This window comes from Rana temporaria, chromosome 4 (assembly GCF_905171775.1).
Source record: "Rana temporaria chromosome 4, aRanTem1.1, whole genome shotgun sequence".
NCBI lineage: Eukaryota > Metazoa > Chordata > Amphibia > Anura > Ranidae > Rana > Rana temporaria.
In genome coordinates this window covers 203,471,301-203,487,789 of record NC_053492.1, presented here as the reverse complement: position 1 = coordinate 203,487,789, position 16,489 = coordinate 203,471,301, and the positions used below count along the sequence as shown (strand labels likewise).

General features: G+C 43.1%; 1 protein-coding gene across 3 annotated transcripts in view; it reads left to right on the top strand.

The window, feature by feature from the left end:
- B3GNT7 (UDP-GlcNAc:betaGal beta-1,3-N-acetylglucosaminyltransferase 7) overlaps positions 1 to 2 on the top strand; it is a 57,229-nt gene extending 57,227 nt beyond the window's left edge. For all 3 annotated transcript variants that reach the window (XM_040349705.1, XM_040349706.1, XM_040349707.1), the window contains exon 3: positions 1 to 2. This exon is cut by the window's left edge and continues 1,864 nt beyond it. The gene's annotated coding sequence lies outside the window, so the exon portion shown is untranslated.
- The last annotated feature ends 16,487 nt before the right edge of the window (positions 3 to 16,489 follow it).

Below are 16,489 nucleotides of genomic sequence, written 5' to 3'. Positions count from 1 at the left end.
TACCACAACTGTTTCTGTTTCAGTTAAAGGAATCGTATTTTGAACTATAAAATAATTCAAAAGCACAATGCGCTTGTGATCTGTACAATGCTAACGACACTCCAAATGCAGGTCGCAAATGCAGTGCGTTTACCTGCATCGGATCACATGGTATGGAAGTAGCAATCGATCTGCTTGCTCTGTGTCTTTAAAAGTAGTGCATGCACTACTTATGCTGTGGTTCAGCTTGGTTGCAGCCTATTTAAATGAATGGGCTGAAATTGCACTGCACCTGGATCGCATGTAAATCGCACAGGAAGGCACAGTGCCTTCCTGCGTGGTTTATGGTGTGAACCGGTCCTAAAGAAATAATTCACACCTGATGTATTCCAGTCCATTTTTTAACTGCATCAAAAACCCACGCACAGTGTTTTCCATGTATTTCAATGGTCCTAGTTCACACCAGTGTGGTCATTTCCAGTGCAGTTGTTAAAAGTAGAATCTGCTGCAACAGGAATGGAACCCCCCTAACGGTATTTGAAAGGCCCAGATCAATACTTATTCACAAATCATAGAAAATACTAAAGCGTAAAATGAATTTGATTTTAATCTTTAGTATTTTCTACAATGTGTCAAGTATTAATCTGGGCCTTTAAAATTCTGTTCCTTTCCTGTTGTCAATTTCAATATTTGGGGATGAAGGCCCAATTTACACCCACCCTGACTATATTTTTCTTGCTTTAGTCCATTTTTTTTTCATCTGGAATGTAGCTAAACACATTAGAATGCACATTGTCCTGAATTAAGATGGTTTTCAAGTGTCAAAAAAAAAACAACTCACTGGAACACATTGAAAGTGCGTCAAAAACACATCACGAAAACAGAAATTGTGGTATGAACCAGCCCTAAGTGTATCCCCAGCCAAAAAAATGTAATATAGTTTTGTATAGAGCCGGAACAGATTAGAGCTCCTGTGGGATTTTTACTAATATCCAAGCCCAATTAGATAGATCTACTCCAATTTCTTGTTCTGCTGACAACTGTTTTATCAGACAGTAAATGAGGGAACATCTACAACCAGGACACCAACAAAAAATAGAAATCTGACACCGGGTCAGTCCTTCCATTACTTTAATTACAAGAGCAATTTTATTTTATCTCGGTTACTGTTGAGCATTCTCTTCTTGCTTGGTAAAACGTCAACAGGCTGGAAGTGAGGGGAAATCTCTCCAAGAGAACTCTGAATAGCAGTAAAAACTTGACAGGGGGTCCAACACTTCCTCATTCTATCCACAGCTAAAATAAAAAGTGGCTGTACAATACACCTTAAGGATATATTTACTGCAGTATAAAAGGAGAGCAGACATATTTTGTATGTAAAAGAAGAGCGCCAGACAGCTGCATAGTGTAGTAAATTTGTTTATTTGGAAGTAATACACACACACAAACGCTCAGAAGGTCTAGGTATGTCTCAGAGAAGCTGGTTTACAAGTCTGGGATGGATGGAGGCTTGACCGTACAAGCAAGGATGCCAGACTGAGAGGGGGAACCACTGCTACAAGGACTGCTGAAGCCACTGGGAGCCTCTCGCTGCAGCCAAAGGGAGAGCCCCAGGAACTCCCATTGTAGACACTGCTGTTTTGATTTTTATTTTTTTTTCAAAGGCACAAGGAAGTGTGGGATATGTGTTTCAGGGGCTAACATGCCCTCTTCCTCTGTCTCACTGAGTAACTGAGAAAGGGGTCATATCTGCTCCTGAAATGTGTATCGCACAATTGCTTTGACAAATCAAGCAGCAATGTCTACAGCAGCGGCTGAAGTGGCTCTCCCTTTGGCTTCAGTGGTCCTTGCAACGGTAGTTGAGGTTGCCCCTCGTGGTCTGGCATCCTCACTCATGATCCATCCCAAGCAAGCCAGCTTTCTTCGAGACAAGTCTAGATCCTCTGAGCGTTTTGTAAGTGTAATACTTTTTGATTACATATTTTTTCCAAATTTTTTACACTATATGGCTGTCTGGCACTCCTCTATCATCCCTCTTCTTTTGCAGTGGTCAGGTTCTCAGCTCTGAATAGAGGAGGCAGCCTAATTTTAGTCCCATTTAATTCCTAATTGTCTAGAGTTAGACACACCTTAGGGTTTTGTTCATATTCATTCATTATTCTAATGATTCATGTATGTTGGTATTTACTTGGTGAACTTTTTCACAATCTATGATCCTTCTTATTTCTGTATTTCATTCTGAAGCAGCTCCCCCTTTTTTTTTTTTTTTTTCTGATAAAGACCAACACAATTTATGAACAGGGTGGCTAACCTGCTACAATTTGTCACAAAGCATTATTAGAAATTGGTTGATATAGCCCATTTTCAGGGTCAGTGATACCACTGGCACATTTTTTGGGGAGTTCCTGAACAGGTTGTGCACCACGGCCAATTTTTCTTCTATAGCGCCAGTAAAGTGCCTTAGTTTGAAAGTAGCCTTACAATATATAAGGGATGTTGGCTGCTGCTACTGCAGTGATTTAAAGTGTTATTAAACCCACAACAGTAAAATCAGTATGTATATGCAGTAATGCATGCTTGATATACTCGCTGTGGAACCTAAGGTGTTAAAGAGGAAGCAAACCCTCTTCTTTTTTTTTTTTTCTTTTTTTTTTTAAACACCCTGCAAGGTGAAGGCACAATGAGCTAGTATGCATAGCATACTAGCTCATCATGAAGTACTTACCTGAGATCGAAACCCCCACTCTGTCACCTCCCCTGTTGGCACCATCTCTCCACGAGTCACTTCCGCATATCGCAGCTCCAGCACTGTGACTGGCCGGAGCCGCGATGATGTCACTCCCGCGCATGCGCCGCCACCAACGGCATGACCGCCGTTAGTAACGACACGCTCAGTGCGCCTGCGCCATCTACGCCGTATGCGCCATAGACATCGGTGCCTTTCTTTTGCAAATATCTCCTAAACCGTGTAGGTTTATGAGATATTTGTTGCACCTACAGGTAAGCCTTAACCTAGGCTGACCTGTAGGTTAAAGTGGTCTGTAAGGGTTTACATCCACTTTAACCCTCTGCATTGTGTAAAAAGGCTGTTTGATCCCATCTCCTCTGACAATCCCCTTCTAGAGTCCCCAATCCATTTCTGGATAGTACTAGGCTAGGGGACATGCTGCACATGCTCAGTTTGGTGTGTATTGCTGAAGAGTCTTTTTTTTTTTTTTTTTTGGAGCGTGCATGTGATCAGCACAGGGCCAATCTGCACTGTCCAGACAGAGGTTCAGGGGCCTGCAGTCTTGTAGGTCAGGCAGAGGAGAATGAAAACTCCACTAACAAGCTTTAACCAGACACTGATAGAAGTCACAAGACTGCTATATACTGCTGATGAGAAAGGGTATTTAGCAGCTTACATTTACTAAAACTTGCATTTCCATATTGTGTGTACTGTGGGAGACCAGATATAGTGAATGCAGGATCCTGGGTTTGGTAACACTTCAATGCTATAGAAATTGTAAAGCTTTTGTGGGTGTAAGTAATATTCTCTCTAATGTGTTACACCTTGTCCTTTTGATAAAGACTTGTCACTGAGCCACCAGGGGCCTTGAGTGTTTAAAGAATGAGTGTGTAAAGCTTGCCAGGAGCTGGGCTGACAGTTTACCCTATAGGTCACCTGCAATTCTTTCTTCTGCCAGCATTTATGTATTTTCTAGATGCAGCATGCCTCGTTCTGAGATCCTTCTTAAAGTGGTTATAAAGGTATAATTGTTTTTCCTAAAATAATAAACATACTTGCCTGCTCTAGGCAATGATATTGCACACAGAAGCCCCTTACCTCCTCTTCTGGGGTTCCCCACCTGCGATGTCCACTCCTTATCTTCTGAGTGCACCCTTCCATAGCAAGCCGTGTGCTATGGGGGCACTTGTGAAGGCTGAGCTGGGCTTTTTGGGTCCATAGACACACTGCTGCTCAGGCCCCGCCCCATTCTCTCTCCTTACAGGATTTGATTGACGGAGCCTATGGAGAATGCATTAAAGTAAAAAAAAAAAACACACGTATGCCTTCTTTTTTTTAGTTTACATTCTGGGGGAAGTACAACTCCCACTCTACTTCCTGGCTGATTCTAGATGTAAGCACTGCTGGTCTCATAGACCCCAATGCTACTGTTGCATGAAGGAGAGGGAAGCCGGCACACCATTCACAAAACTGAACCATGTGGTTTGTGTATGGTAATGAGGAGAGGCGGCAGAGACGTGACTGTAACACTGGAGTCTGAGACCTGCAGCGCTTGCATCTGGAACAATCAAAGTACAGAAGGAGCTGTAGTTCCTGGCATGTGATCCAACTTATTTGCAGAACATGGGTAGAATATGCGCATGATATCCACGCTTTAATAATTTTTGCTTTAAGACTCTTCTGGCAAGTTTCTAGCTGCTTATAGGAGAAATGTGGGATTTAAAGAAAAAAAAACAAAAAAAAACCTTCATACTCATCTGTGGCTGCAGGCTACATGTTCATACCCTCAACCTCCCAGCTGCAGGGAGCAATCTCTCCTCGGATGTGAGCATCCAAAACATCCAATACTCCAAGGAAGAAGGCATAGACTTCTGGTTTATTGAAGCAAAGCGATGCACCTACATTTCACTTGGTGCCAGGAAACAGCCCTCATGTGTTCCAGCAGCAGTATGGTGACTTCCCAACTCATTCACGGAACAAAATCAAGTCAGGCTGAGTGCTGCTCAGTAGGGATGGCAAATGCACTACAAAGTACAGCAAAACAGTGGAGATAGCAGCCTACGTGTTTCACACTGCGGTCAGTGCTTAATCATGGCTAACATGCAAATGAAACATACTTCAAATATATGTGATCCCAACAAAGCACATGTGGCCAGTACTGACCACTCGTAAGTCTAAACCAATTAGGTAGAGGGAACTCCCAAAGTGGATCAGTAAATGGTATCACATGTGGTTGTAGAGCTTCCAGGCTTTTTACAAGACACAAAGCAATTACTGTCCAAGTTTGATGTTTTTTTATGGGATGAAAAATACAGATGGGTCAGCTGCGATGTTACCAGCCTTTACTCAAGCATACCACACCATCTAGGTCTCCAGGCCGTCACTCATTATTCTCATTATCTTTACAGGAGTTCATAGTGCAAGCTTTAGAGTATCTTCTTACCCACAATTTCTTTGTTTGATGGGGGCTATTACCTCCAAAGATGCGGAGCCTCCATGGGAGCCACATTTTTACCCTCCCTAGCCAACCTTTATATGGGATGGTGGGAGAGGTCCCGCATCTTTGGATGTGATAGCCCCCGTCGTAACGACGCTGTTTTTCTTACTGTCGTTACATTGACGATTTGTTATTTGTCAGTTCAGATGAGTCTGCCAATCTAGACACATGGCTTTCTTATCTGAATGACAATAATCTAAATTTGAAATTTACAGGCAATTTACAGGTGGTTACTATTTTGATTTTTTGGATGTCAAGCTCGTGGGCACCAATGGATGTGTAACCACAGGTTTACATAGGAAGAGCACAGCGGGCAATGTCCTTCTCAGAGCTGATTCTGCACACCCCAAACATACCATCAAAGGCATACCTTTTGGTCAATTTTTAAGACTGAAACGTCTTTGCAGTGCACCTGAGAATTTCACCATAGAGGCAGCCAGTATGGCTCTAAGGTTTAAAGAAAGGGGCTACCCCACTAAGATGATCAATAGGGCTTTATTAAAAATAGATCCTATACCTAGGTCCTCTTTACTCAAGGATAAACACCCTAACGACAAATGGTCCAATGCTTTCTTCAAAAAATAACATCCCGGTCTTCTCCACATCCTACAGTTCAGAGTTTAACAGAATTGGACAGATTGTCATCAAATACCTCCCTGTTTTTATATAATGATACTGAGTACCAATCAATACTGTCAAAAGCAGGGGTCTCAAACTGGTGGCCCTCCAGCTGTTGCAAAACTACAAGTCCCATGAGGCATTGCAAGGCTGACAGTTACAAGCATGACTCCCACAGGCAGAAGCATGATGGGACTTGTAGTTTTGCAACAGCTGGAGGGCCACCAGTTTGAGACCCCTGGTCAAAAGGCATCAAAACGGTTTGCCGTAGAGCACCAACATTAGGGGGCACTCTCTCACCCAGCCTTTTTCAAACAAAAACCGTTAAGGAAAACTGGTTGTAGTTTAAAGGCACCTTCAGGTGCGGTTTAAAGGGGTGCAGATATTGTTGCCACATCAAGCTGGGACAGTATGTGCACTCTTGCACCATGAATAAAGGTTTTGAAATTAAACAGTTCATTAACTGTAATACCACATTTTTAGTTTGTCATTAATTGTAACCAGTGCAATGTCCAGTATGTAGGCCGTACCATCCGGAGACTAAAAGACAGATTGAGGGACCATCTATATGATATAGATAAGGACCATAATACTAATGTTGCACATTCCAAGGACACATCTAGTTTTTCCATACAAGGTGTGGAGAAGATTACTGTTTCAGTCAGAGGAGGAGACAAATTCAGGCTATTGTGCAGACGCGAGGTATATTGGATATTTCATTTAAATACAAGAATACCCAAAGGGTTAAACTTTGAGTGGGATGTTTCCCACTATTATGATTAAGATGGTTATTGGTATGCCTCGCGCCTAGCACATATGCAGCTATTCACACATTCCTCCCCTGCTATACACATCTCTTCTCTTCTTTTGGGTTTTGTCCCATCCTCATTTTTGCGCTCCAGCAGTAATCGATTGCGACATACTCTGTCCATCCAATTCCTATCGGGCTATGTCTGTATCCATATTGGTGTCAACACCCATACGATCGTTTGTATCAAAGAAAACGGATTCTTATCTTGATTCCTTTTGATGGATGCTAGTTCATCCATTCACTGTTTTCCCTAAATATTTGCCCCCTTTTTCTGTTTCGGGTTTCTCCCAGTCATGTTCAATAACCAGGTTTTTATCGTTTTTAAAGCTTAACAGCTTATCATTTGAGAATAATATATAGCCACAGGTTATTAGGACATATATTTTGCACACGGGTACTGCTAAACGGAATCTATTCATGTTCTCTTTCCCTTTTTTTTTTTTTTTTTTCTTATGAAAACTTCCAGGGTTTCAAATTAATATATTTGAACTGGGAAAGAATCTTTCAGTCGGGTTGCCTATTTACGGGACACTCCTATTCCCATTCCATAGAGTTTCTGCTACCCAACTAATGAACCACACATGATATGAAGCATTCCGTTTTTGAACATCTTTTTATGTATGATGCATTTTTTATGATGTATTTTATGCTTTATGTTTTTGCAGGTGGTATATGTTTTTATCAATTTAGTCATGAGATTGGAGTAGGTTGTCATATGATGTGACTCAGTAATAGACAGGAGTTCCCTAGTCATTAAGACCTTACACCCACAAACACAGATGTGTGTTCTCTTTGCGTGACTCTGATGCGGAGGGCCACACATATATGTTCGGTAATTTTGATTAAATATATTGGTGGATTCCATTGACAATCTAGTGGATTGCTAATTTGAGAATCCCAGAGCAGTAGGAATATATATGGTTCCATTAATCTATGAACTTTTCACCATCAATATCCTAACCATTCCGACATACCATGTGGGTCTGTTGGTCTAATAGGGGAGGATACATCAGTTAACAATGTTTTCTTTTGATTTAACACATGTATATCGATTTCTTTTAAACATAGATCCTATTTCCTATCTCTGACTACATACACCACACGCATTATCAAGCCCGTCTTAATAGCATCATGGGCCCCTGGGCAAAGTAATGCTCTGGGGCCCCTACAATGGAGACAGTGCAGGTAAACAGAAATCAAGTAGGTAGGAGGTAGAGGATATCTAGCGTGTAGAGGGGTCAGAGTGCTGGGGGCATATCTGGGATGTAGAGGGGCAGCCCGGGTTCAAGGACCAGCTGCTTTAGGGAAAAGGCAGGGTCCCCCCATGCAGCTGCATATAGACCTACATGTCACTTACATATCACATTTTTTTTTTATTTGTACGGGACTATTGTCCTGGCTTTTTGGTTCACAAGCTGTCACTACATTACACGTATCGCTGCTGCCTAGCACCGCTTTATGCATACTAATGCATGATGTGGTTCCGGTAACTGCAGCCATCACATGTATCATTTATTGTCTATTGATGTATGTTTTCTCATACATTTTGACCAATTTTAGCCACGACATATCTACGTACATATATTTTATACTATATTTTACTTTTAGTGTGTGTTGGTATGTTTTTTCAAGTGAGATTATCATATGGGTCTTTTTTTATGTGCACATGTGATACCATTTACTGATCCACTTTGGGAGTTCCCTCTACCTAATTGGTTTAGACTTACGAGTGGTCAGTACCTGCCACATGTGCTTTGTTGGGATCACATATATTTGAAGTATGTTTCATTTGCATGTTAGCCATGATTAAGCATTGACCGCAGTGTGAAACGCGTATGCTGCTATCTCCACTGTTTTGCTGTACTTTGTAGTGCATTTGCCATTTTTTTTTAAATAAAGACAACCTAAGGTTTTTTTTGGAAGTGCGGCTGTCCATTCTTCTAGCCTTTACAATTTGCCTTGTGCATTGCCGGCACTCCTGGTCTCCTGAGAAGCTATTGATTGTCCAGCATACCCCCCTGGAGCGGTAACTCCCTTTTCCTAAAGCAGCCCAAAGGCGAATGGAACTTCCCCTTTATAGTGCCGTCATACGTGTTGTATGTCACCGCGCTTTGCTAGATCATTTTTTAAAAACAATGGTGTGTAGGCAACATCGTTTTAATGATGAAGTTGGGAAAACTTTGTTTTTTTCAAAATGAAAAATGATCGTGTGTACGCGGCATAAGTCAAGGTTTTAAAAGCTGATCAATTCCACCAAATTTTGATGGCTATTGTCTGTGTGTTTCTGCAACAGAAAGGAGAACATCATTCTGAGAGTGTTCAAGTTGGACAGTTTAAATGTGTGTAGTTTATCATTTTGTTTTCCATATATGCATGTAAATAATCAACTTTGTAAATACCCCAATGAATCTGTTAATGATTTTAAAAGCTATGTTTTTTTTAAGGTGAAATTCCAAATTTTATTTACATGTGTATGGGGCCGTGGAGTTTGCTTTCATCATATTTAAAATCTGTTTCCTGCTTTGCTGTTCTGCACAATGTTTTATTGCTTCTCTTCCAATGAAAATCCATGATTTGAAAAACTGTATTTCCTTGTGGTTATCTGATCAGTAACCTGTCTAATCCACTCTAGTAGGTAATTATAAATCTTTATTAATACATAACTGCATGGAAAATGAAGCGTGTATCACGAAAGAAGATGAGAAAAAGAATCCGCGCAACAGAAAAAATATCTAGAATATATGCAGCAGGAAAAAAATCTTAATAGCCCTAGTACATATGACAATAAGAATTTCTGAGGTGGCTGCCCTACATATTTATCCCACCTAGGTGGAATATGAAATGAAATAAGAAAGTTAGTAGGTGCTGGCGCCTCCCTACCAAATTAAATGTGTGCTGTCCCGTGACATGAAATACTTATATAAATACCATCAATAATAAAGAAAATAAATAAAAAGACATTGAAATAGTGATACAAAAAATGAAAACAAAACTGCTGAAAGTGCACATGGTGGTGCTGTATGTATCACAAAATAAATTAGCAAATATTGCATATGGACTATTTATTTAATATATTTATTTACTGAGTGTTGCATAAAAATGCTTTGTGCTAAATTCAAAAAAGTGCTGAAAATTCCATGCAGAGTGCTTTGTGCCATTTTTAAACACTATTTCTGTGTTCCACACTGTGCCCCCTTCATCCGTGCTCTGATGTGACCCACACTCACCAGATCATATCCCCCTCCTGGGGTGGAAAGCATTCACAGTGTGTGCCCTGTGCTGCACTCTGGCAAATCCTTGTTCCCCTGTGTGTCTCTTTCAATATCCTGTTTAGGCTAATGTGCAAAGAGAAGAATGGTCCCAATAGTGTGATACCGTAATAAATGTTGTGGTTTATTAATAAAAACGCTAGGTATTCACAATTTGTCAATATAAAACAATCGGTGTAAAAAGATATACATCCACGGAAGTGTGTGTGTGTTGACTGCGTCTGTCCGCTCTACCGGTTTCGTCGTATTGACGTCGTCTGGAGCGTGCGGACCGTCACACTCACTTCCCTTTTTATTGTTATTATCACATTGTGTCGTAGCAGCGGCCACCATCTTCCTTGTGGTTATGAGGTCCGAAGTCCTCCCACTTGGATGCCTGTTGACGGGGGCCATTTTTGATGAGTTTTTGCAGACTGAAGACCAATGTGGTGCTAGTCAAATGTAAACAATTATTGTTTAGTGCGGACGCAATGTGAATCATTTCAAACTTACGAGAACATAATAAGACATATATGACATAACACTATATCCCCTGAAATTAAAATTAAATCTAATATAATGCTAAAAAGAGAAACGAGAATATTAGGAGGGGGTATTTTTAATCTAAGTAAAGGGATTTTTAAAGAAGAGGAAATGAAAGTTTTGGACTTGGGACTAAAATATTCCCCAGATAAGGAATTGGAAAAATTTGAAGTATACATAGATCTACAGAAATTCATAAGAAAAATGAATATAAAGAAATGTTTTGCAAACAAGGAATGCAAACAAGGAAATAGTACTACCATGTATCAACATTCTAACCTGAGGAGCAATTCCACTTTCAATCCTAAAACACAACAAAATGAAAGTCTAACAGTGTTTAGAAAAATGGTGGAAGAGGACATCAGAAATCTAAAATTAAACAAGTCCAAACAAAATAATATTTGGAAGACAATTAAAGGAATGGAGAAGAAGAAAAACCTAATTATCAGGCCCGCTGATTGGATTGGAGGGCCTATAGAGTAGCCGTGACCTGTCATCTACCCGCTCCGCTCATTGTGGACCACGATTGGTTACCAAGTTGCTTAAGTGGCCCTCGCTCTTCAAAAATTTGGGCACCGCTGTTGTACCCTAATAACCTGCCAGCTTCCCACTGAACTGCAATGAGAAGTAGAGAACATCATCTCCACTCCTCATCTCAAGTTCATAAACCACTGCACAGTGGAGATAAGCTGAGAGTCACTATCATGACTTATCTCATGTTCATAAATTTACACCTGTGCTGCTCACTCTTTGCCTTGCTGAAGAAAAAGCTGAATCTGAAGACCTGCTGTGCAAAGAATCCCTGCCTCCTGCTTGATTCATTCTGTGGACCTGCTTGTAAGGGGGTGGGAAGGGTGTAGTACCCCCTGCCATGTTCTTCTCGTTGGGCTCCAAGTGTTGGTCACCTGGGAGGCCTACCCCAGGGTGGGTTTTTGTAGGCTACGTGGGGCACCTTGAACAGGGTCACTGCCTTACACATGGGGTACCCTTTCTTGAACAAATGAATGAACTCTAGTTAACCCTCTTGATGTTAATGTACACCACCACTGTCACATTTAGAATGGACACACACAGCTGATGCCCTTTCCACCTGTCCAGCTTACCTCTGCTACCTAACGCCCAATAATGGAATAGGGTCCTGCCATCCACCTCTTCAGTACCTGTGCACAGGCTGAGGACTTCTGCGGTGATGATCACCTCCCCATTGCTATGGGAGAAAAATCATTCACGGAAAGAGTGTCAAATATATCTCCTTATGCAGGAGGTCATCCCACCTGCCACATAAATCCAAGGGGCCTGGCACGAGCAGGAGAAGGTAGGAGCAGGTGACGACGAGCCATGTTCTGAAATACAGAAATGATCTCGGCAGCTTCTGCTGCTCTGTGTCATTGAGCTCTTTACTGCCACCTCTGGCTACTATGTGCATGTGCACACCTCATGTGAGCTGCCTGTACTGTGATCGGCTGCAGCTCCTGTGTGTTAGCAACATGTCAGCTTTGTGGAAACAAGAGTTAGGAAGATCTCCTTTACAAGTAAGGCCCCTTTCACACTGGGACGGGAGCCGCAGTGGCCAGATTTGCCGCGGGATTCGGCCGCTAGTGGTGCGGTATTAACCCTCGCTAGCGGACGATAAAGGGTTAATACTGCCCGCAATTCGCCTCTGCGGTATTGCCGCGGTTTCCCATTGTTTTTAAATGGGAAGGAGCGGTGTACATACGCTCCTCTCACCGCTCCAAAGATGCTGCTGACAGGAGATTTTTTTCTCTCCTGCCAGCGCATCGCCTCAATGTGAAAGTCCTCGGGCTTTCACATTGAGGTTGCTAGGCACGAGTTTTTCAGGTGGTATAGCAGCGCTGTACCGCCTGAAAAACTCCTCAGTGTGAAAGGGGTCTAAGGGCTGTAAAGGAAAGGGGGGGTTGCTTTTGTACAGGGAGCTGTTATAGCTCTGTGTGTTTACAGATTTCTGTATGTGGGGGGCTGACATATATACAGTGCTGTGAAAAAGTAATTGCCCCCTCCCATGCTGAATCATGAATGAACAGTGATTAACCGCAATTTTTTGTTTAGTTAAATTTCACTTGCCACACCCAGGCCTGATTACTGTCAGACCTGTTGAATCAAGAAATCACATGAAGAGAATCTCTCTGACAAAGTGAAGCACGCTAACAGATCACAAAAAGTCACACATCATGCCACAATCTAAAAAAAAATCAAAAACAGACTAGAAACAAAGAAATGTACATGTATCGGTCTAGAAATGGCTTCAAATACTTTTCGAATGCCCTGTACACATGATCGGTTTGTCTGATGAAAACGGTCCATCGGACAAACCGATCGTGTGTGGGCCCCATCAGTTTTTTTCCCATCGGTGAAAAAAAAAAGAACATGTTTTAAAATTTTCGTATGGTTAAAAAACCAATAGATTTCCCCACAGACGATCGCAGGTGGTGTCCCCATCAGTGCCCCCCCCCCACATCAGGTGGTGTTCCCATCACCTATAGCAGGGATATGCAATTAGCGGACCTCCAGCTGTTGCAAAACTACAAATCCCATCATGCCTCAGCCTCTGAGTTCATGCTTGTGGCTGTCAGAGTCTTGCTATGCCTCATGGGAATTGTAGTTCTGCAACATCTGGAGGTCCGCTAATTGCATATCCCTGACCTATAGTAACACTGCATTACTCTGCTATTTGCATTGTTTATGGTAATGGCATCTATACATTGTGGCATGGGTGGCACTGTCTGCAGGTAGCACATGCGTTATGGCATTAGCGTCATGGTTGGCTGTCTGCAGCACATTACGGCATGGGTGGCACTGTCTGCAGCACAATATGGCATCTGGGGAGGGGTCAGGGGCGGAGCCAGTGTGGGGCTGAAGGAGGGACCAGGGGTGGGGCTGAAGGGGGCCCCGTCAGGTAGGCTGTACCGGGCCCCATGATTTCTATCAGCAGCCCTGTATACAGGAGTGAGGGGGGCTGATATATATACAGGAGTGAGGGTTGCTGACATATATACAAGATTGAGGAGGGGCTGAGTGCGGATTCAGAGGGATGGCCCATGGGCAGGCCCTGGGGAATGTTGGTAGTCAGGCTCGGGGGGGGACAAGCCTAAAGCTGTGTAAGGGGCCCAAAAAATTCTGATGACTGCCCTGCCCATGGTAACTACTTGCTTTATTCTGCAACACGTAACTCCTGTAGCACTGTCTTCATACACAAATGTTCTTTCTAACCCAGGCTGGAAACGACATGTGTGTGCGCCGGTTATCAGACCAGGCAAGGACAAAGTTTCAAAAGCTAGAAACTCTCTGCATAACAGTTCCAAGACAAAGTGCACACACTTTCCGCAACCTTGTCCCTAACTCAAGCTTTGTAGCTGTCCCAGCATATCTGCACAGGCTAGAGTATATCATGGCAGATCTCCAGAGTTGATATCTTTGGGGCGATTTGCAGATCTCAGTGGTTCCATACACTGTAGAAGACTCTTTATCCATATCCTGACCCCGGCAGCAGACTGGACAGATGGACTCCGACAACGACATCATGTCTTATACTATGCGCACCCCTGGATCGGTCTCCTGTCCTCCTCCTATATAGCACAGGACCAGGGGGTCAGACCCAAGACAGCCAGCCAAGAAAGAATGAAACGTAACCTGCTTACATGCTGTTTCTTGATCTAATGATTAGCACTGGGCATTTGATGACTGCAGAGGTAATCCTCTGCAGTCATCAAATGCCCAGTGCTAATGCAGAATTTCTGATATGAGGAAGAAAAGTCCTGCTCCTCTACCAAAATACCCACCACCTACAGTCATGATAAGTCAGTAGATATGTAACTTGATTTTTTTTTTAGCTCAGCTGCCATAGTACAGGTCCAGTAGCATAAAGAGTGCTGTGCTAACTCAAACTATGTGCTCACTGAAAATTGTTAGCCAGATTCAGGTAGAGATACAACGGCGTATCAGTAGATACGCCGTCGTAACTCCGAATCTGCGCCGTCGTATATTTAAGTGTATTCTCAAATTGAGATACGCTTAAATGTTGCTAAGATATGACCGCCGGCGTATCTTAGCTGTCTATTTACGCTGGCCGCTAGGGGCGTGTACGCCTAGAATACGTAAATCGGTGAGATACGCCTATTCACAAACGTCGCAGTAAAGATACGCCGTTTACGTAGGGCGTTTCAGGCGTAAAGATAAACCACCAAAAAGATGGCGCAGCCAATGTTAAGTATGGACATCGGAACCGCGTCAAATTTTTTAATTTTTACGTTGTTTGCGTAAGTCGTCCGTGAATGGGGCTGGGCGTAATTTACGTTCACGTCGAAACCAATGAGTCTTTGCAGCGTAATTTGGAGCATGCGCACTGGGATAGGTCCACGGACGGTGCATGCGGCGTTCGTTCAAAACATCATTTACGTGGGGTCATGCTTTATTTACATAAAACACGCCCACCTCTTCACAATTAGAATTAGGCGCGCTTACGCCGGCACATTTACGCTACGCCGCCGTAACTTAGGACGCAAGTGCTTTGTGAATACAGCACTTGCCTCTCTAACTTGCGGCGGTGTAACGTAAATTACATACGCTACGCCCGCATAACTTTAAGCCGCCATACGTGAATCTGGCTAATTGTGTTTTTTTCTTTTAAAAAGATCTGATTGCCTATGCAGGGCAAGAAACAGGTTCACTGTCCACTCTTGTTATTGATACCTCTTCCCTTTCCCTCGGCTCTGTTTGGGGCTGGAAATAAAGAGAAATTCCTGGTAGTTCGAAGTATGTGGACCATGTGAATCAGTACACATCCTGCCAAGTGACAGCATTTGTGTTTGGCTTTTGTCTATTCACAGCACACTGCACGTCTGCCACAGTCTTTTATTGCTGCCAGGCTACTTGGTAATAATCAACTGTTGAAACAAAAACTTTGGTTATGAGTATGTAACATACAGCACACCATAAAGATTGCAGCGGATAAGATTATGGAACTATTTCCCTTACATTGCTGTTCAGTAAAAAACATATGCATTAGCATAGGTGGTCAGTGGGAGAAAAAAAATGCCTGCCATTATTGGTCAGTAGGGTAAAACAATGACCTACTCTTGGTGGTCAGTGCGGGGAACATGCCAGGCATTATGCTTAAAGCGGGGGTTCACCCTATTAATAAAAAAATAAATAAAATGAGGCATAGTAGCGCGAGCTACAGTATGCCTGTCTTAATTTTTTTATCCCCGTACTCACTGTGCAATCGTAGAGACAAGATTACGACTCCCAGTGGGGAATGGGCGTTCCTATGGAGAGAGAAGGTGATTGACGGCCGGCTCTGGCACGTCACGCTTCTCCGGAAATAGCCGAAATAGGACTTGGCGCTTCACGGCGCCTGCGCAAAGTCTGTGCGCAGGCGCCGTATAGCGCCGTGAAGAGCCGAGACCTGTTCCGGCTGTCTTCGGGGAGCGTGACGTGCCAGAGCATCCTCCCTCTCCATAGGAACGCCCATTCCCCGCGGGGAGTCGTAATCTTGTCTCTACGAGTGCACAGTGAGTACGGGGATAAAAAAATAAAGACAGGCATACTGTAGCTCGCGCTACTATGCCTCATTTTATGCTAAAAAGTTGTTATGGAGGGTGAACCACCGCTTTAAGTGGGAAGAAAAATGCCTGGCTTCATTGGTCAAGCAGTAAGCAAGTTCAATATATATAGGGATGCCAAAGGCCTCTAACTACACCATAGCCTTGTCGATGTCCTCCTTAGCGATCAGTCTCATGAACACTGTCTAAATAATGTATAGCCAGCGTGGGTGGTAAGCCCAGGGCAGACTCCCAATCCCCTGTGTCTGCACTCAGCTGGCTCTGGGCTGCTCCCAGCAGGGTGTGTTAGGTAATATATAGGGCAGGGATATGCAATTAGCGGACCTCTAGCCTTTGCAAAACTACAAGTCCCATCATGCCTCTGCCTCTGGGCGTCATGCTTGTGGCTGTCAGAGTCTTGCTATGCCTCATGGGACTTGTAGTTCTGCAACAGCTGGAGGTCCTCTAATTGCATTGCATGGTGAGACAGAGTACCCTGTGGTATAC